General features: G+C 40.0%; 1 long non-coding RNA gene across 1 annotated transcript in view; it reads left to right on the forward strand.

Annotated features, from left to right (window-relative positions):
* The window catches only part of LOC144579861 (uncharacterized), a 37,983-nt gene that overhangs the window by 14,615 nt on the left and 2,905 nt on the right, over positions 1-20,463 (forward strand). The window contains exon 2 of the long non-coding RNA XR_013528320.1: positions 9,435-9,549. This is a non-coding gene — a long non-coding RNA (uncharacterized LOC144579861). The remainder of the gene's footprint in view (positions 1-9,434; positions 9,550-20,463) is intronic.

Consider the following 20,463-nt stretch of genomic DNA (forward strand, 5'->3'; position numbering starts at 1 on the left):
TTTGATTTGCTGTTGCAATCGGCTTGCCAATATTTTATTGAAGATTTTTGCATCTATTTTCATCATGGATATTGGCCTGAAGTTTTCTTTTCTTCTTGGGTCTCTGCCGGGTTTTGGTATCAGGATGATGGTGGTCTCATAAAATGATTTGGGAAGGATTCCCTCTTTTTGGATTATTTGGAATAGTTTTAGAAGGAATGGTACCAGCTCCTCCTTGTGTGTCTGGTAGAATTCGGCTGTGAACCCATCTGGACCTGGGCTTTTTTTGTGTGGTAGGCTCTTAATTGCTGCCTCGACTTCTGACCTTGTTATTGGTCTATTCATAGTTTCAGCTTCCTCCTGGTTTAGGCTTGGGAGGACACAGGAGTCCAGGAATTTATCCATTTCTTCTAGGTTTACTAGTTTATGTGCATAGAGTTGTTTGTAATACTCTCTGATGATGGTTTGAATTTCTGTGGAGTCTGTGGTGATTTCCTTTTTATCATTTTTTATTGCATCTATTTGGTTGTTCTCTCTTTTCTTTTTAATCAATCTGGCTAGTGGTCTGTCTATTTTGTTGATCTTTTCAAAAAACCAGCTCTTGGATTTATTGATTTTTTGAAGGGTTTTTCGTGTCTCAATCTCCTTCAGTTCAGCTCTGATCTTAGTAATTTCTTGTCTTCTGCTGTGTTTTGAGTTATTTTGATCTTGCTCCTCTAGCTCTTTCAGTTTTGACAATAGGATGTCAATTTTGGATCTTTACTTCCTTCTCATGCGGGCACTTACTGCTATATATTTTTCCTCTAGGGACTGCTTTAAATGTGTCCCAGAGATTCTGGTATGTTGTGTCTTCATTCTCATTGGTTTCAAAGAACATCTTTATTTCTGCCTTCATTTTATTGTGTATCCAGTCAACATTCAAGAGCCAGTTGTTCAGTTTCCCTGAAGCTGTGCGGTTCTGAGTTAGTTTTTGAATTCTGAGTTCTAACTTGATTGCACTATGATCTGAGATACTGTTTGTTATTATTTCTGTTCTTTTGCATTTGCTGAGGAGTGATTTACTTCCAATTATGCGGTCAATTTTAGAGTAGGTGTGATGTGGTGCTGAGAAGAATGTATATTCTGTGGATTTGGGGTTGAGAGTTCTGTAAATATCTATTAAGTTTGCTTGTTCCAAGTCTGAGTTCAAGTCCTGTATATCCTTGTTAATTTTCTGTGTGGTTGATCCGTCTAATATTGAAAATGGGGTGTTAAAGTCTCCCACTATTATTGTGTGGAAGTCTAAGTCTCTTTGAATGTCATTAAGAAATTGCCTTGTGTATCTGGGTGCTCCTATATTGGGTGCCTATATGTTTAGGATCGTTAGCTCTTCTTGTTGCATTGATTCTTTTACCATTATGTAATGTCCTTCTTTGTCTCTTTTAATATTTGTTGCTTTAAAGTCTATTTTATCAGAGATGAGAATTGCAACTCCTGCTTTTTTTTTGGCTCTCCATTTGCTTGGTAAATCTTCCTCCATCACTTTATTTTGAGCCTTTGTGGATCCTTGCATGTGAGATGGATTTCCTGGATACAGCACACCGATGGGTTTTGGCTTTTTATCCAACTTGCCAGTCTGTGTCTTTTGATTGGGGCATTTAGTCCATTTACATTTGGCGTTAATATTGTTATGTGTGAATTTGATCCTGCCATTTTGATTCTAGCTGGCTGTTTTGCCAGTTTGTTGATGCAGATTCTTCATTTTGTTTATGCTCTTTGCCATTTGGTATATTTTTGGAGTGGCTGATACTGGTTGTTCCTTTCTATGTTTAGTGCCTCTTTCAGGAGCTGTTGTGGAGCAGGTCTTGTGGTGACAAAATCTCTGAGTACTTGCTTGTTTGCAAAGGATTTTATTTTTCCTTCACTTTTGAAGCTTAGTTTGGCTGGATATGCAATTCTGGGTTGAAAGTTCTTTTCTCTAAGGATGTTGACCATCAGCCCCCACTTTCTTCTGGCTTGCAGGGTTTCTGCTGAGAGATCGTCTGTGGGCTTCCCTTTGTCGGTAACCTGATCTTTCTCTCTGACTGCCCTTAATATTTTTTCCTTCATTTCCACCCTGGTGAATCTGACGATTATGTGCCTTGGGGTTGCTCTTCTTGAGGAATATCTTTGTGGTGTTCTCTGTATTTCCTGGACTTGAATATTGGCCTGCCTTGCTAGGTTGAGGAAGTTCGCCTGGATAATATCCTGAAGAGTATTTTCCAGCTTGGATTCATCCTCTTCGTCACATTCAAGTGCACCTATCAAACGTAGATTAGGTCTTTTTACATAGTCCTATATTTCTTGGAACACTTTATGCTTTTTTTCTCTAGTCTTGCCTTCTCTTTTTATTTCATTGAGTTTATCCTCGACCTCTGATATTCTTTCTTCTGCTTGGTCAGTTCGGCTGTTGAAACTTGTCCATGCTTTGCGAAATTCTCATGTTGTGTTTTTCAGCTCCATTAATTCATTTATATTTCTCTCTAAGTTGTCCATTCTCATTAGCATTTTGTCAAATCTTTTTTCAATGTTCTCAGTTTCTTTGCATTGGCTTAGAACATGTTCTTTTAACTCACAGAAGTTTCTCATTACCCTTCTTCTTCTGAAGTCTGATTTTGTCATGTCATCACACTCATTCTCCATCCAGCCTCGTTCTCTTGCTGGTGAGAAACTGATTTCTTGTAGGAGGAGAGGTGTTCTGGTTTCGGGTGTTTTCCTCCTTTTTGTGCTGGTTTCTTCCCATTTTTGTGGATTTATCTACCTGTCGTCTTTGTAGTTGCTGATTTTCAGATTGGGTTTCTAAGTGGATGTCCAGTTGATGATGAAGTTATTTCTGTTTCTTATTTTTCCTTCGAACAGTCTGGCCCCTCTGCTGTAGGACTGCTGAGGTCCACTCCAGGCTCTCTTGCCTGGGGATCACCTGCAGCAGCTGCAGAACTGTAAGGGTTGCTACCAGTTTCTTCTTCTCTTATCTTTGTCCCAGAAGGATACCCACCAAATGTCAGTGTAATCTCTTCTTTATGAGGTGACTCTGGATATACGGGGTCAGGGAGCTGCTTGAGGAGACAGTCTGTCCTTTATAGGAGCTCAAGTGCTGAGCTGAGAGCTCCGTTGTTCATTCAGAGCTGCTGGGCATGTACGTTTAGGTCTGCTGCAGCAGAACTCATAAACCGCTTTTTGTTCCCAGGTGCTCTGTCCCACGGAGTTAGGGCTTTATTTATGAGATACCACTGTGCTGCTGCCTTTTCTTTATCAGGGCTGGCCTGCCCATCAAGGAGGCAGCCTAGTCACTGTCTGCCTGCAGAGACTTTGCTGAGGTGCTGCAGGCTCTTCCCAGATGCTGTGTAAACTTCCCTAAAGTCCTGTTTATATGGGGGTAGTTAGAACTGCCTCAGCCCCCCTCTGTGTTGGCGGACTCTCTCTCTGGTTCTGTTTATGTTGTGGATTACGTTTATAGACTTGTGTATGTTGAACCAGCCTTGCATCTCTGGTATAAAGCCTATTTGATTGTGATGGATGAGCTTTTTGATGTACTGTTGCAATCAGTTTTCCAGTATTTTATTGAAGATTTTTGCATTGATGTTCATCATGGATATTGGCCTGAGGTTTTCTTTTTTGTCGAGTCTCTGCTGGGTTTTCATATCAGGATGATGTTGGTCTCAAAATGATTTGGTAAGGATTCCCTCTATTTGTATTGTTTGGAATAGTTTCAGAAGGAATCGTGCCAGCTCCTGTTTATATGTCTGGTAGAATTTGGTTGTGAACCCATCTGGACGTGGACTTTTTTTGGGTGGTTAATTAATTGCTGCCTCAACTTCAGCCCTTGTTATTAGTCTGTTCAAGGTTTTAACTTCTTCCTGGTTTAGGCTTCGCAGGTTGCAAGTGTCCAGGAATTTGTCCATTTCCTCCAGCTTTACTGGTTTATGTGCATAGAGTTGTTTGTAGTAATCTCTGATGGTAGTTTGTATTTTTGTGGCATGGGTGGTGATATGCCCTTTATCATTCTTTATTGCATCTATTTGATTATTCTTTTTTCTGTTTTATTAATCTAGCTAGTGGTCTATTTTGTTGATCTTTTCAAAAAACCAACTCTTGGATTTATTAATTTTTTGAAGAATTTTTTTTTCTCCATCTCTTTCAGTTTTGCTCTGATCTTAGTTATTTATTGTCTTCTGCTAGTTTTTTAGTTTTTTTGATCTTACTCCTCTAGCTCTTTCAATTTTGATGATAGGGTGTTGATTTTATATCTTTTCTTACTTCTCTGGTGGGCATTTATTTCTATAAATTTTACTCTGGACACTGCTTTAAATGTGTCCCAGAGATTCTCGTACATTGTGTCTTCATTCTTGTTGGTTTCAAAGAACATCTCTATCTCTGCCTTCATTTCATTGTTTATCCAGTCGACAGGTTGTTCAATTTCCATGAAGTTGTGTGGTTCTGAATTAATTTCTGATTTCTGAGGTCTAATTTGATTGCACTTTGGTCTGAGAGACTTGTTGTTGATTTCTGTTCTTTTGTGCTTACTGAGGAGTGACTTCCAATTATGTGGTCAATTTTAGAGTAGGTGCAATGTGGTGCTGAGAATGTATATTCTGTGGACTTGGGGTGGAGAAGTCTGTAGATATCTATTAGGTCTGCTTGGTCTAGATCTGAGTTCACATCCTGGATGTTCTTGTTAATTATCTGTCGTTGATCTCTCTAATATTGACAGTGGAATGTTAAAGTTTCCCACTATTATTGTGTGGGAGTCTAAGTGTCTTTGTCTAAGAACTTGCTTTATGTACCTGCGTGCTCCTGTATTGAGTGTGTATATATTTAGGATCATTAACTCTTCTTGATGCATTGATCCTTTCACCATTATGTAATGCCCTTCTTTGTCTTTTCTGATATTTGTTGGTTTAAAGTCAATTTTATCAGAGACTAGGATTGCCTCCCAAATAGCTTGGATTATAGGCATATGCCATTGTGCCAGCTAATTTTTTGTAGTTAGTAGAGGAAGGGTTTCACCATGTTGGTCAGGCCTGTCTCAAACTCCTGACTTCAGGTGATCCACCCGCCGTGACCTCAGAAAGTGCTGGGTTTACAGGCGTGAGCCACCACATCTGGACTATCAGGTGTTTATATTGACATGACATCTCGCTTCATAAAATACACTGGAAAAAATTCCCTCCTCTTCTGTTGTGTAGAGAGTTTGTGTGAATTTTTCTTCAACTGCATGTTGATAGAATTCAGTAGTGAAACCAGCAGGGCCTGAAGATTTCTTTGTGGAAAGGTTTTTGACTAGAATTTCTTCAGAAGATATATGACTAGGTTTTGTATTTCCTGTTTTGTCATTTATATAATTTGCTTTTTTCAATAAAATTTATTTATTTTCGAGTTTGTTGCCAAAAGAGTAATTTCAAATTAATTGGCAAAATGTGTTTATAAATGTGTTTATAGTATTCTATTATAAATTTGATATCTGTGTTTTCCATAATGATATTTTCTCATTTCTGCTATGAGTAATTTGTGTTTTGGATGTTTTTATTAATCCAGCTAGGAGTTTATCAGTCTCATCAGTCTTTTCAAAGCAGCAAATTTTGCTAACTGAATTTTCTCTAAGAGCTGTTTATTTCCTGTTTCTTTGCTTTCTGTTTTTTTTTTTTTTTTGAGTTGGAATCTCACTCCGTCACCCAGGCTGGATTGCAGTGGCATGATTTTGGCTCACTGCAACCTCTGCCTCCCTAGTTCAAGGAATTCTTCTTGCTCGGTCTCCCAAGGAGCTTTAATTACAGGTGCCCACCAGCATGCCTGGCTAATTTTTGTATATTCAGTAGAGACAGGGTTTCACTATGTTGGTCAGGCTGGTCTCAAACTCCTGACCTCAGGTGATCCACCCACCTTGGCCTTTCAAAGTTCTGAGATTACAGGCATGAGCCAATGTGCCCAGCCAAGCTTTCTGCTTTTATCTTAATTTTTATATTTTTTGTTTTCTCTTGGGATTTCTGTCTTTTTACTCATTCCATATTCACACTTTCTTTTATGCCTCTGCACATTTATCATAGCTATTTTTAAATCTCTGTTAGCAGATTGAGCTCAGTGGCTCACACCTGTAATCTCAGACCTTTGGAGCCTAAGGCACAAGGATCGTTTGAGCTCAGGAGTTCAAGACCAGCCTGAACAAAATGGTGCGACCCTGTCTCTACCAAAAATACAAAAATTAGCTAGGTGTGGTGGATCACACCTGCAATCCCAGCACCATGGGAGGCTGAGGCAGGCAGATTATCTGTGGTCAGGACTTCAAAACCAGCCTGGTCAACATGGCGAAACACCATCTCTACAAAAAATGTAAAAATTAGCCAGGCATGGTGGTGCATGCTTATAGTCTCAGCTACTTGGGAGGCTGGGGCTGGAGAATGGCCCAGGTGATGGAGGTTGCAGTGAGCTGAGATGTCAGCTCACTGCAATCTCTGCCTCCTAAGTTCAAGTGATTCCCCTGCCTCAGCCTCCCAAGGAGCTGGGACTACAGGTACCTGCCACCATGCCTGGCTAATTTTTGTAGAGATGGGTTTTCACCTACTTGGCCGGGTTGGAGGTCTGAACTCCTGACCTCAAGAGATCCACTTGCCTCCCAGAGTGCTGGGATTATGGGTGTGAGCCACTGTGCCTTGCCAGTTAATAGGTTCTTATTTTATAAATGTACAAATTAAATGTAGACATCTGCTGAGCTGATTGTTGATGCTTCTACATTAACAACTTTCCTGCTGATTCATAATTCCTTTATTTTTACATAAACTAAAACATTTTTAAGTGTGTTAATTTGGATAAAACCGCATATATATTCCTCTTGGAGTAGTGTTAAGAACTCTGAAGTCTGCTGAGCTGTCATGGCAAAATGGTATTTAACGTGCTCATAGGTTTGGAGGGGTTGTATAATTTCCATTTTTTAAATAAAAGTGCTTAAAAATAAAAAATGAATTATGTTTAACTTTTTAAAAATGATCAGTAGGACAAAAGTCATACATGTGGAGACCAAATGATTAGTTGCCAGGGGTTAAGGAGGTTTTTGGACCTTGAGTGTTTCTGTAAAATGGCAACATGAGAAAATTTTGAGAGGGAAATGTTCTGTTCCTTGTTACATCAACGTCAATATTTTGGCTGTGATGTGTTATTATGGCGTTGCAAGGTGTTACCCTTGAGGAAACTGGCTGGAGTACCGAGGATCCCTCTGTATTATCACAACTGAATGGGAAGGCTACAATTACCTCAAAACACAAGAAAAACGTTTTAAAGAAAGGTTATATACTTTATGATTGTATTTTTATACTATTATGGATAAAGAAAAACTGTAGGATCAAAGAGAGATCAGTGGTTTCAATGCCTGGGGTACAGTCAGGCTTTGACTATTAAAAAAGCTTGAAGAAATGTGTGGAGTGGGTGGGTGGAAATATTCTACATCTCAATTGTAATGGCTACATAATTCAGTGATTTCAAAAGGAAATTCTACTTTTTTTTAAACAAAAGGAGTGAACTTCATAAATCACCAAAGATAAAAATAATTATGATACTTTAGTCTGTTTTAAAATGTTTATTATTTTATTACAACCATGAAAATTATATTGAATGACTGCTTAATAGTCCCTAAAAAATGATCAATAGGTAAATTTGAGTATAATATTGATGGATTGCTAATTTTCTAGAATGGTGTTATCAGTAGTAGATTTGATATCCCACAGGACTTCAGAGGCTATGTAACAAATTTGAAGTCAAAGTCATTTGATTTTATAAAAATTTCAAATTAATTTCGGTTTTCTCACATATGTAGAGAATCTCCAGCTGACAATCACTCAACTTCAATTTTTGGCCCTACGATAGTGCTGTTTTTCACTTTATTCAATAAATTGCATGAGACATTCAATACTTTATTTTACCATAATCTTTGTCTTAGTTGATTTTGCCCAACTGTAGGCTAATGTAAGTGCTCTGAGCACATGTAAGGCAGGCAAGGCTGGAGCAGAATGAAAAAATATTAAAGTTTTTTCCTTTTTCTTATAAAAGAAATAATTTGTATGTTAGAGTAATACATTAGAATTTCTTGTAGTATATTCTTAAATCCCTATTTCTCTTTATTTTTTTAATTTTTGAGACTGAGTTTCACTCTGTTGCCCAGGCTGGAGTGCAGTGGCAAGATCTCAGCTCTTTGCAACCTCTGCTTCCTGGGTTGAGGTAATTTTTGTGCCTCAGCCTTTGGAGTAGCTGGGACTACAAGGTTGTACCACCACAGCGAACTAATTTTGGTATTTTTTGTAGAGACAGAGTTTCACTATGCTGGACAGGCTGATCTCAAACTTCTGACACCAAGCAATTGGCTCACCTCAGCCTCCAAATGTGCTGGGATTATAGGCGTGAGCCACTGTGCCTGGCCGCTATTTTTTTTTTTTTTTTTTTTTTTTTTGAGGCAGAGTTTCGCTCTTGTTACCTAGGCTGGAGTGCAATGGTACGATCTTGGCTCACCGAAACATCTGCCTCCTAGGTTCAGGCAATTCTCCTCCGTCAGCCTCCTGAGTAGCTGGGATTATAGGCACACACCACCGTGCCCAGCTAATTTTTTGTATTTTTTTTTTAGTAGAGACGGGGTTTCACCATGTTGACCAGGATGGTCTCGATCTTTTGACCTCATGATCCAACCGCCTCGGCCTCCCAAAGTGCGGGGATTACAGGCTTATTTTTTTAAATTTAGAAACAAAGCCTCTTTAAGTGTGCTGAGGGATAGATTAACTTTCTTTATAAAAACAGTAACCAAATCTATGTGTTTGAATACAGACTTCTATTTTCACAGATTTACTTAATATATTTGCATCTTGTCCAAGTTATAATAATCAAATGATAATTCTAATTTCTTTGATATAATTTTCCTCTCAAATGACTTTTTTATTCATTAAAAAACTCCAAATTTTTTTAATTTAAGCAAAAAGAAAATAATATTCATTGTTTAACTACGTTTGAACATTTTGGTTTCAAATGTTAATCCAATCAGTTGGTGGACAGATTTACCCAACTGGGATTCACCTTTAATATTCTTTGTGTGGGTGTCAAACATCTCATTTGAACTATTTCTTCATTTTTTCCAATGTTCATTTCAACTTATCTTAAGCAGTGTAACACTCATGCTATTAATTCAAATATATCTTTATAATTACAATGATTTTTGTCATGGCCATATTATATATTTTTTGAATAAAGGGTATCACTCTGTTGCCCAGGCTGAAGTGCAATGGTGTGATCATGGCTCATGGTAGCCTCAACTTCCTACGTTCAAGCAGTCAACCCACCTCAGCTTCCCAAAGTGCTATATTAGAGGCATCAGCCACCACACCCAACCTGTGATAATTTTTAAAAATTGAAACATTTCTGTGCTCTTAAAAGTCTTTTTTTCTTTTCTTTTTTCTTTTACCAAGTTTCACTCTGTTACCCGACTGCAATGCTGTGACACCATCATGGCTCACTGCAACCTCTGCCTCCTGGCTTCAAGCATTTCTTCTGCCTCAGCAACCCGAGTAGCTGGGACTATAGGTGAGTGCCACCACACCCAGCAAGTTTTTGTATTTTTAGTAGATACAGGTTTTCACCATGTTAGCCCGGATAGTCTTGATCTCTTGAACTCATGATTCACCTTCTGTGGCCTCCCAAAGTGCTGGAATTACAGGCATGAGCCATGATGCCTGTCCACTGAGTGTATACTTTATTTCTCTGTTATGTTAATAACTGAGAGAATCAGGGCTAGCATGTACACTTTTAACACTACCCATCTTTGAAGTATTTAAGACCCTTTATTTATTTATTTTTTTGGATTTTAGGTTTTGGGGTACATGAGCAGAGCATGTAAGACAGTTGCGTAGGAACACACTTGGCAGTGTGCTTTTCTTTCCTTCTCCCCTTCACCCACATTTGGCATTTCCCCCAGGCTATCCCTCCCCACCTCCCCCTCCCACTGGCACTCCCCTTTTGCCCCCAATAGACCCCAGTGTTTAGTACTCCCCTTTCTGTGTCCATGTGTTCTCATTTTTCATCACCCACCTATGAGTGAGAATATGCGGTGTTTCATTTTCTGTTCTTGTGTAAGTTTGCTGAGGATGACGTTCTCCAGATTCATCCATGTCCCTACAAACGACACAAACTCATCATTTCTGATTGCTCCATAATATTCCATGGTGTATATGTGCCACATTTTTCCAATCCAGTCTATAATCAATGGGCATTTGGGTTGATTCCAGGTCTTTGCTATTGTAAACAGTGCTGCAATGAACATTCGTGTACATGTGTCCTTATAGTAGAACAATTTATAGTCTTTTGTATATATACCCAGTAATGGGATTGCTGGGTCAAATGGAATTTCTATTTCTAAGGCCTTGAGAAATCGCCACACTGTCTTCCACAATGGTTGAACTAATTTACACTCCCACCAACAGTGTAAAAGTGTTCCTTTTTCTCCACATCCTCTCCAGCATCTGTTGTCTCCAGATTTTTTAATGATCGCCATTCTAACTGGCGTGAGATGGTATCTCAATGTGGTTTTGATTTGCATCTCTCTGATGACCAGTGACGATGAGCATTTTTTCATATGATTGTTGGCCTCATATATGTCTTCTTTCGTAAAGTGTCTGTTCATATCCTTTGCCCACTTTTGAATGGACTTGTTTGTTTTTCTCCTGTAAATCCGTTTGAGTTCTTTGTAAATTCTGGATATCAGCCCTTTGTCAGATGGGTAAACTGCAAAATTTTTTTCCCGTTCTGTTGGTTGCCGATCCACTCTAGTGACTGTTTCTTTTGCTGTGCAGAAGCTGTGGAGTTTCATTAGGTCCCATTTGTCTATTTTGGCTTTTGTTGCCAATGCTTTTGGTGTTTTGTTCTTAAAGTCCTTGCCTACTCCTATGTCCTGGATAGTTTTGCCTAGATTTCCTTCTAGGGTTTTTATGGTGCCAGGTCTTATGTTTAAGTCTTTAATCCATCTGGAGTTAATTGTAGTGTAAGGTGTCAGGAAGGGGTCCAGTTTCTGCTTTCTGCACATGGCTAGCCAGTTTTCCCAACACCATTTGTTAAACAGGGAATCCTTTCCCCCTTGCTTGTTTTTGTCAGGTTTTTCAAAGATTGTATAGTTGTAGATATGTTGTGTTGCCTCCGGTGCCTCTGTTTTGTTCCATTGGTCTATATCTCTGTTTTGGTACCAGTACCATGCTGTTTTGATTACTGTAGCCTTGTAGTATAGTTTGAAATCCGGTAGTGTGATGCCCCCCGCTGTGTTCTTTTTGCTTAGAATTGACTTGGCTATGCAGGCTCTCTTTTGGTTCCATATGAAGTTCATGGTGGTTTTTTCCAGTTCTGTGAAGAAAGTCAATGGTAGCTTGATGGGGATAGCGTTGATTCTGTAAATTACTTTGGGCAGTATAGCCATTTTCACGATATTAATTCTTCCTAACCACGAACATGGAATGTTTCTCCATCTGTTTGTGTCCCCTCTGATTTCGTTGAGCAGTGGTTTGTAGTTCTCCTTGAAGAGGTTCCTTACGTTCCTTGTGAGTTGTATTCCAAGGTATTTTATTCTTTTTGTAGCAATTGTGAATGGCAGTTCGTTCTTGATTTGGCTCTCTTTAAGTCTGTTATTGGTGTAGACGAATGCTTGTGATTTTTGCACATTGATTTTATATCCTGAGACTTTGCTGAAGTTGCTTATCAGTTTCAGGAGTTTTTGGGCTGAGGTGATGGGGTCTTCTAGGTATACTATCATGTCTTCTGCAATTAGAGGCAATTTGGCTTCCACCTTTCCTATTTGAATACTCTTTATTTCTTTTTCCTGCCTGATTGCTCTGGCTAGAACTTCCAGAACTATATTGAATAGGAAGGGTGAAAGAGGGCATCCTTGTCTAGTGCCAGATTTCAAAGGGAATGCTTCCAGTTTTTGCCCATTCAGTATGATATTGGCTGTTGGTTTGTCCTAAATAGCTTTTATTACTTTGAGATACGTTCCATCGATACCGAGTTTATTGAGGGTTTTTAGCATAAAGGGCTCTTGAATTTTGTCAAATGCCTTCTCTGCGTCAATTGAGATAATCCTGTGGTTTTTGTTTTTGGTTCTGTTTATGTGGTGAATTACGTTTATAGACTTGCGTATGTTGAACCAGCCTTGCATCCCAGGGATGAATCCTACTTGATCATGGTGAATAAGTTTTTTGATTTGCTGTTGCATTCGGCTTGCCAATATTTTATTGAAGATTTTTGCATCTATGTTCATCATGGATATTGGCCTGAAGTTTTCTTTTCTTCTTGGGTCTCTGCCGGGTTTTGGTATAAGGATGATGTTGATCTCGTAAAATGATTTGGGAAGTATTCCCTCTTTTTGGATTGTTTGAAATAGTTTTAGAAGGAATGGTACCAGCTCCTTTTTGTGTGTCTGGTAGAATTCGGCTGTGAACCTGTCTGGACCTGGGCTTTTTTTGTGTGGTAGGTTCTTAATTGCTGCCTCGACTTCTGACCTTGTTATTGGTCTATTTATAGTTTCAGCTTCCTCCTGGTTTAGGCTTGGGAGGACACAGGAGTCCAGGAATTTATCCATTTCTTCCAGGTTTACTAGTTTATGTGCATAGAGTTGTTTGTAATATTCTCTGATGATGGTTTGAATTTCTGTGGAACCTGTGGTGATTTCCCCTTTATCACTTTTTATTGCATCTATTTGGTTGTTCTCTCTTTTATTTTTAATCAATCTGGCTAGTGGTCTATTTTGTTGATGTTTTCAAAAAACCAGCTCTTGGATTTATTGATATTTTGAAGGGTTTTTCGTGTCTCAATCTCCTTCAGTTCAGCTCTGATCTTAGTTATTTCTTGTCTTCTGCTGGGTTTTGAGTTTTTTGATCTTGCTCCTCTAGCTCTTTCAATTTTGATGATAGGGTGCCAATTTTGGATCTCTCCATTCTCCTCATATGGGCACTTATTGCTGTATACTTTCCTCTAGAGACTCCTTTAAATGTGTCCCAGAGGTTCTGGCATGTTGTGTTTTCGTTCTCATTGGTTTTGAACAACTTCTTTATTTCTGACTTCATTTCATTGTTTACCCAGTCAACATTCAAGAGCCAGTTGTTCAGTTTCCATGAAGCTGTGCGGTTCTGGGTTGGTTTCTGTATTCTGAGTTCTAACTTGATTGCACTATGATCTGAGAGGCTGTTTGTTATGATTTCAGTTGTTTTGCATTTGTTGAGCAGTGCTTTACTTCCAATTATGTGGTCAATTTTCGATTAGGTGTGATGTGGTGCTGAGAAGAATGTATATTCTGTGGATTTGGGGTGGAGAGTTCTGTAAATGTCTATCAGGTTTGCTTGCTCCAGGTCTGAGTTCAAGCCCTGGATATCGTTGTTGATTTTCTGTCTGGTTGATGTGTTCAATATTGACAGTGGGGTGTTAAAGTCTCCCACTATTATTGTGTGGGAGTCTAAGTCTCTTTGTAAGTCATTAAGAACTTGCCTTATGTATCTGGGTGCTGCTGCGTTGGGTCCATATATCCTTAGGATCGTTAGCTCTTTTTGTTGTATCGATCCTTTTACCATTATGTAATGGTCTTCTTTGTCTCTTTTGATCTTTATTGCTTTAAAGTCTATTTTATCCGAGATGAGAATTGCAACTCCTGCCTTTTTTTGCTCTCCATTATCTTGGTAAATCTTCCTCCATCCCTTTATTTTGAGCCTTTGTGTATCCTTGCATGTGAGATGGGTTTCCTGGATACAGCACCCTGATGGGTTTTGGATTTTTATCCAATTTGCCAGTCTGTGTCTTTTCATTGGTGCATTTAGTCCATTTACACTTAGGGTTAATATTGTTATGTGTGAATTTGATACTGCCATTTTGATGCTAAGTGGCTGTTTTGCCTGTTGGTTGTTGTAGATTCTTCATTATGTTGATGCTCTTTAACTTTTAGTGTTACTTTGGAATGGCTGGTACTGGTTGTTCCTTTCTATGTGTAGTGCCTCTTTTAGGAGCTCTTGTAAAGCAGGCCTGGTGGTGACAAAATCTGAGTACTTGCTTGTTCGCAAAGAATTTTATTTTTCCTTCACTTCTGAAGCTCAGTTTGGCTGGAGATGAAATTCTGGGTTGAAAGTTCTTTTCTTTAAGAATGTTGAATATTGGCCCCCACTCTCTTCTGGCTTGTAGTGTTTCTGCCGAGAGATCTGCTGCGAGTCTGATGGGCTTCCCTTTGTGGGTGACTCGACCTTTCTGTCTGGCTGCCCTTAGTATTTTCTCCTTTATTTCAACCTTGTTGAATCTGACGATTATGTACCTTGGGGTTGCTCTTCTTGCAGAAAATCTTTGTGGTTTTCTCTGTATTTCCTGCATTTGAGTGTTGGCCTGTCTTGCTAAGTGGGGGAAGTTTTCCTGGATGATGTCCTGAAGAGTATTTTCCAGCTGGGATTCATTCTCTTCGTCCCCTTCTGGTACACCTATCAAATGTAGGTTAGGACTTTTCACGTAGTCCCACATTTCCTGGAGACTTTGTTCATTCCTTTTTGCGCTTCTTTCTCTAATCTTGGTTTCCTTGTTTTATTTCATTGAGTTGGTCTTCGACTTCAGATATTCTATCTTCTCCTTGGTCAATTCGGCTATTGAAACTTGTGCATGCTTCGCAAAGTTCTCGTATTGTGTTTTTCAGCTCCTTTAATTCATTCATATTCCTGTCTAAGTTATCTATTCTTGTTATCATTTCCTCATATGTTTTTTTAAGTTCCTTAGTTTCTTTGCATTGATTTAATACATGTTCCTTTAGCTCACAAAAGTTTCTCATTATCCACCTTCTGAAGTCTAATTCCGTCATTTCGTCACAGTCATTCTCCGTCCAGCTTTGCTCCCTTGCTGGTGAGGGGTTTTGGTCCTTTCTAGGAGGCGAGGTGTTCTGGTTTCGGGTGTTTTCCTCCTTTTTTCGCTGTTTTTTTCCAATCTTTGTGGGTTTATCCGCTTGTCGTCTGCGTAGTTGCTGACTTTTCGATTGGGTCTCTGAGTGGACACCCAGATTGTTGATGATGAAGTATTTCTGTTACTTGGTTTTCCTTCTACCAGCCTAGCCTCTTTGCTGTATGACTGCTGAGGTCCACTCCAGGCCCTGTTTGTCTGGGGTGCACCTCTAGCAGCTGTGGCCCAGTGAGGGATGCTACCCGTTTCTTTTTCTGCTATCTTTGTCCCAGGATGATGCCTGCCAAATGTCAGTCTTTTGGATATAGAGGGGTCAGGGAGCTGCTTGAGGAGACAGTCTGTACTTTTTTGGAGCTCAATTTCTGAGCTGTGAGCTCTGTTGTTCATTCAGGGCTGTTAGGCTGCTATGTTTGATTCTGCTGCAACAGAGCTCATTAAAAAAAACCACTTTTTTTCTAAAATGCTCTGTGTTGGGGGGTTCGGGCTTTATTTTTCGATGTCCGTTGAGGTGTCATGCCCAGTTAGAAGGCAGACTAACCACTCTTTGGCTGCCGAGGCTCCGCCCTGCTGTTCTGTGATTCGCCCTGTTCCTGCAGGCTCTGCTGTGGTCTCCGCCACGCCCTGCGGCGGAGTCTCTTCATTGTAGCGTGTTGCCTCGGCAATGGCAGGCTGCGTCAGCAGTGGGCGTGTATCTCAGTAGGGATGTGTTGCCTCAGCAACGGCTGGCTGCATCAGCAGTGGGAATGTATCTCAGTTGGGGTGGGTTGCCTCGGTAGTGATGGACGCCCCTCCCCCACAGAGCATCTGGGACCGTCTGCTCGGGATAGTTTGAAATCGCGGTTTTGTTCGTCACACTGGGTATCCCAAACGATTTGTCCCTGCAATCCCCTGGGCTGGCCTACTGTCCAAGTCTCGTTCAGTCTCAAGTCCAGCCCTCTCAAGTCTCAGGTTGCCGGTTCAACAGGGCACCCGGACAAGCGCGCCCTGTGGGGATTGCTGGGTAGGGCCGGCCGCCGCTGCCCCGGCTGCCGGCTTCGCCAGGCAGACCTACTGCCTGGCGTCCCGTGTCTTTTTTATACTTGGGAGTTTCCCCGTTCTGTGGGCAACAAAGATCAGTCTGGAAATGCAGCTCTGACTCACCTGTTTGCGGATTCAACGAGAGCTCCAATCCTGGGTTGTTCTCACAGCGCCATCTTGAGTACTTCCCCCCTTTATTTATTTTTAAAATTAATATTATTTTTTATTTTTTTATTGCATTTTAGGTTTTGGGGTACATGTGCAGAACATGCAAGACATTTGCATAGGTACACACATCGCAATGTGTTTTGTTGCCTTCCTCCCCTTCACCCACATTTGGCATTTCTCCCCAGGCTATTTCTCCCCAGCACCCCCTCCCACTGGCCCTCCCCTCTTCCCCCCAATAGACCCCAGTGTTTGGTACTCCCTTCCCTGTGTCCATGTTTTCTCATTTTTCATCACCCACCTATGAGTGAGAATATGCAGTATTTCATTTTCTGTTCTTGTGTCAGTTTGCTGAGAATGATGTTCTCCAGATTCATCCATGTCCCTATAAACAACACGAACTCATCCTTTTTGATTGCTGCATAATATTCCATGGTGTATATGCGCCACATTTTCCCAATCCAGTCTATCATTGATGGGCATTTGGGTTGGTTCCAGGTCTTTGCTATTGTAAACAGTGCTGCAATGAACATTCGTGTGCATGTGTCCTTATAGTAGAACGATTTATAGTCCTTTGTATATATACCCAGTAATGGGATTGCTGGGTCAAATGGAATTTCTATTTCTAAGGCCTTGAGGAATTGCCACACTGTCTTCCACAATGGCTGAACTAGTTTACACTCCCACCAACAGTGTAAAAGTGTTCCTATTTCTCCACATCCTCTCCAGCATCTGTTGCCTCCAGATTTTTTTAATGATCACTATCCTAACTGGTGTGAGATGGTATCTCAATGTGGTTTTAGTTTGCATCTCTCTAATGACCAGTAATGATGAGCATTTTTTCATATGTTTGTTGGCCTCATGTATGTCTTCTTTTGTAAAGTGTCTGTTCATATCCTTTGCCAATTTTTGAATGGGCTTGTTTGTTTTTCTCCTGTAAATCCGTTTGAGTTCTTTGTAAATTCTTGATATCAGCCCTTTGTCAGATGGGTAAACTGCAAAAATTTTTTCCCATTCTGTTGGTTGCCGATTCACTCTAGTGACTGTTTCTTTTGCCGTGCAGAAGCTGTGGAGTTTGATTAGGTCCCATTTGTCTATTTTGGCTTTTGTTGCCAATGTTTTTGGTGTTTTGGTCATGAAGTCCTTCCCTACTCATATGTCCTGAATGGTTTTGGCTAGATTTTCTTCTAGGGTTTTTATGGTGCCAGGTCTTATGTTTAAGTCTTTAATCCATCTGGAGTTAATTGTAGTGTAATGTGTCAGGAAGGGGTCCAGTTTCTGCTTTCTGCACATGGCTAGCCAGTTTTCCCAACACCATTTATTAAACAGGAAATCCTTTCCCTGTTGCTTGTTTTTGTCAGGTTTATCAAATATTGTATGGTTGTAGGTATGTTGTGTTACCTCCGATGCCTCTGTTTTGTTCCATTGGTCTGTATCTCTGTTTTGGTACCAGTACCATGCTGTTTCGATTACTGTAGCCTTGTAGTATAGTTTGAAATCCGGTAGTGTGATGTTCCCCACTGTGGTCTTTTTGCTTAGAATTGACTTGGCTATGTGGGCTCTATTTTAGTTCCATATGAAGTTCATGATTTTTCCAGTTCTGTGAAGAAAGTCAATGGTAGCTTGATGGGGATAGCATTGATTCTGTAAATTACGTTGGGCAGTATAGCCAAATATTATTGTTAATTGAAGGATAGTAATTATATACATGTGTGGATACAACATGATGTTTTGATATATGTTTACCATGTGAAATGATTTAATCAAAAAAATTAACTTATCTGTTAAGTGGCTTACCTGTCATTTTTATAATGGGAAATTTGAAATTTACTCTTTTGATTATTTTGAAATATACAATACATTGACTATAGTCACAATGCTGTGTAATAGATCTAAAAAATTATTTCCCCTGTCTGTTTAAACTGTTAGTTTGCTAAGAATGGCCTCTAGCTCCATTCATGTTCCTGCAAAGGACATGATCGCTTTCATTTTCATGGCTGTGTAGTATTCCATGGTGTATATGTACCACATTTACTTTATCTAGTCTATCATTGATGAGAATTTAGGTTGATTCCATGTCTTTGCTATTGTGAATAGTAATAATAGTAAGCTCTGTTGGCTTGTTAAAAATGACGGCCTCCAGCTCTCTCTATGAGATCAAAGGACATGATCTCATTCTTTTGTTTTGGCTGAGAACGTACACCATGCTCTCGCTTACAACTGGGAGCTAAGTGTTGAGAACACATGGACACAAGAAAAGGAATAATAGACACTGGTGTCTACTCGAGGGTGCAGGTTTCGAGGAAGGAGAGAATCAGACAAAATAACTATTGGGTGCTATGCTTAGCACCTCAGTTACAAGATAATCTGTACAACAAACCCTCACAACATGAGTTTACCTATGTAACAAACCTCTGTGTGTACTCCCAAACCTAAAATAAAAGTAAAAAACAAAAACTGTACTTTTTGAGAAACAGCTCCTCATTTCTTCTCTCCCTGCTCCCCCAACCTCTGGTATCCAGTATTCCAAACTGAACCTACACAGACCTAGGTGATATAGCCTTCTACACACCTAGGTTATAGTCTTTTATTGTATGGCCTGTTGCTCCTGGGCTGCAAGCCTAGACAGCATGATACTGCACAGAATACTGTAGAATTCTAACACAATGGTACATATCTGTTTATCTATTTAAATTTATATATATATTTTTTGAGATGGAGTCTTACTCTTTCCCAGGCTGAAGTGCAGTGGCATGATCTTGACTCACTTCAATCTCTGCTTCTTGGGTTCAAGTTGTTCTCCCACCTCAGTTTCCCGAGTAGCTGGGACTGCAGTGCTGCATCACTATGCATGGCTGTATTTTTAATAGAGATGGGGTTTCAACATGTTGGGCTGGTCTCAAACTCCTGACCTCAAGTGATCCACTCACCTTTTTTTTTTCACCTTGGCCTCCCAAAGCGCTGGGATTACAGGCGTGAGCCACTATGCCTGGCCATATCTGTGTATCTAAACATGAAAAAAGGTACAGTATTAGACAGAAGTAATAGACACTGGGCCCTTTATAAGGGGGAAGGGTGAGAGGAGGTTGAGATTTGAACAATTACCTATTGAGTACAATGTTCACTGTTTGGTTGAGGTGCACACTGAAAGCCAAATTCTAGTATGCAATATATCTAAGTAACGAACCTGCACATAGATCCCCTCAATTCAGAAATTAAATATATAGAAGTATAAAAGGCTGGGCACAGAGGTTCATGTCTGTAATTCCAGCACTTTGGGAGGCAGAGATGACGGGCATATCACTGAGGTCAGGAGTTCGAGACCAGCATGGCCAATAAGACAAACCTCATCTCTACTAAAATACAAAATATTAACTAATGGTAGTGAGCACCTGTAATCCCAGCTACTTGGAAGGCTGAAGCAAAAGAATCACTTAAATCCGGGAGGCAGAGGTTGCAGTGAGCTGAGATCACACCACTGCACTCCAGCCTGGGTGACAGAGCAAGACTCAGTCTCAAAATACATACATACATACATGTTTAAATAAATAAAAATAACAAAAAGTAAAGGTACAGTATTATACTATTAAGGAAGCACCATCATATATCTGGCCCATCATTACTGAAATACTATTATGTGGTGCCTGACTGTCCCCGTTATTTTGTAATATATGTATATATCCTAATTGTTTTTTTCCGTTAATATTTAAGGCATTTGCTTTAGTGTGTTGGGGCTGGCATCACAAAATAGCATAGGCTGAGTGCTTTAAACAAAGGAAATTTATTTTCTTACAGCATCGGAGACTACAAGTCCAAGATCAAAGTGTCAGAAGATGTAGTTTCTTCTGAAATCTTTTTTCTTGTCTGGCAGATGACCTCCTTATCTCTGTGATTTCACATGGTGTTTCTACTGTTGTCTCCTGGCTGTCCACATTTTATTTTCTTTTAAGGATGCCAGTCAGTTTGAATTGGGCCCCACTGTAACAGTCTCATCTTTTTTTATTGATGCCCAGGCTAGAATGTCATGGCATGATCTTGGCTCACTGCAACCTCCACCTCCCATGTTCATGTAATTCTCCTGCCTCAGATTCCTGAGTAGCTGGGATTACAGGGGTGCACCACCATGCCTGGATAACTTTTGTATTTATACTAGAGATGGAGTTTCATCATGTTGGCCAGGCTGTTTTCAAACTCCTGATTTCTGGTGATGTGCCCACCTTGGCCTCCCAAAGGGTTTGGATTACAGGTGTGAGGCACCATGCCCAGCCCAGTCTCACTTTTTAATCACAGTAATGAAGGCTTTATCTCAGTTAAGGTCACATTCTGAAGTACTGGGGTTTAGGGCTTTAACATATA

Source organism: Callithrix jacchus, chromosome 17, assembly GCF_049354715.1.
Source record: "Callithrix jacchus isolate 240 chromosome 17, calJac240_pri, whole genome shotgun sequence".
NCBI classification, from domain to species: domain Eukaryota; kingdom Metazoa; phylum Chordata; class Mammalia; order Primates; family Cebidae; genus Callithrix; species Callithrix jacchus.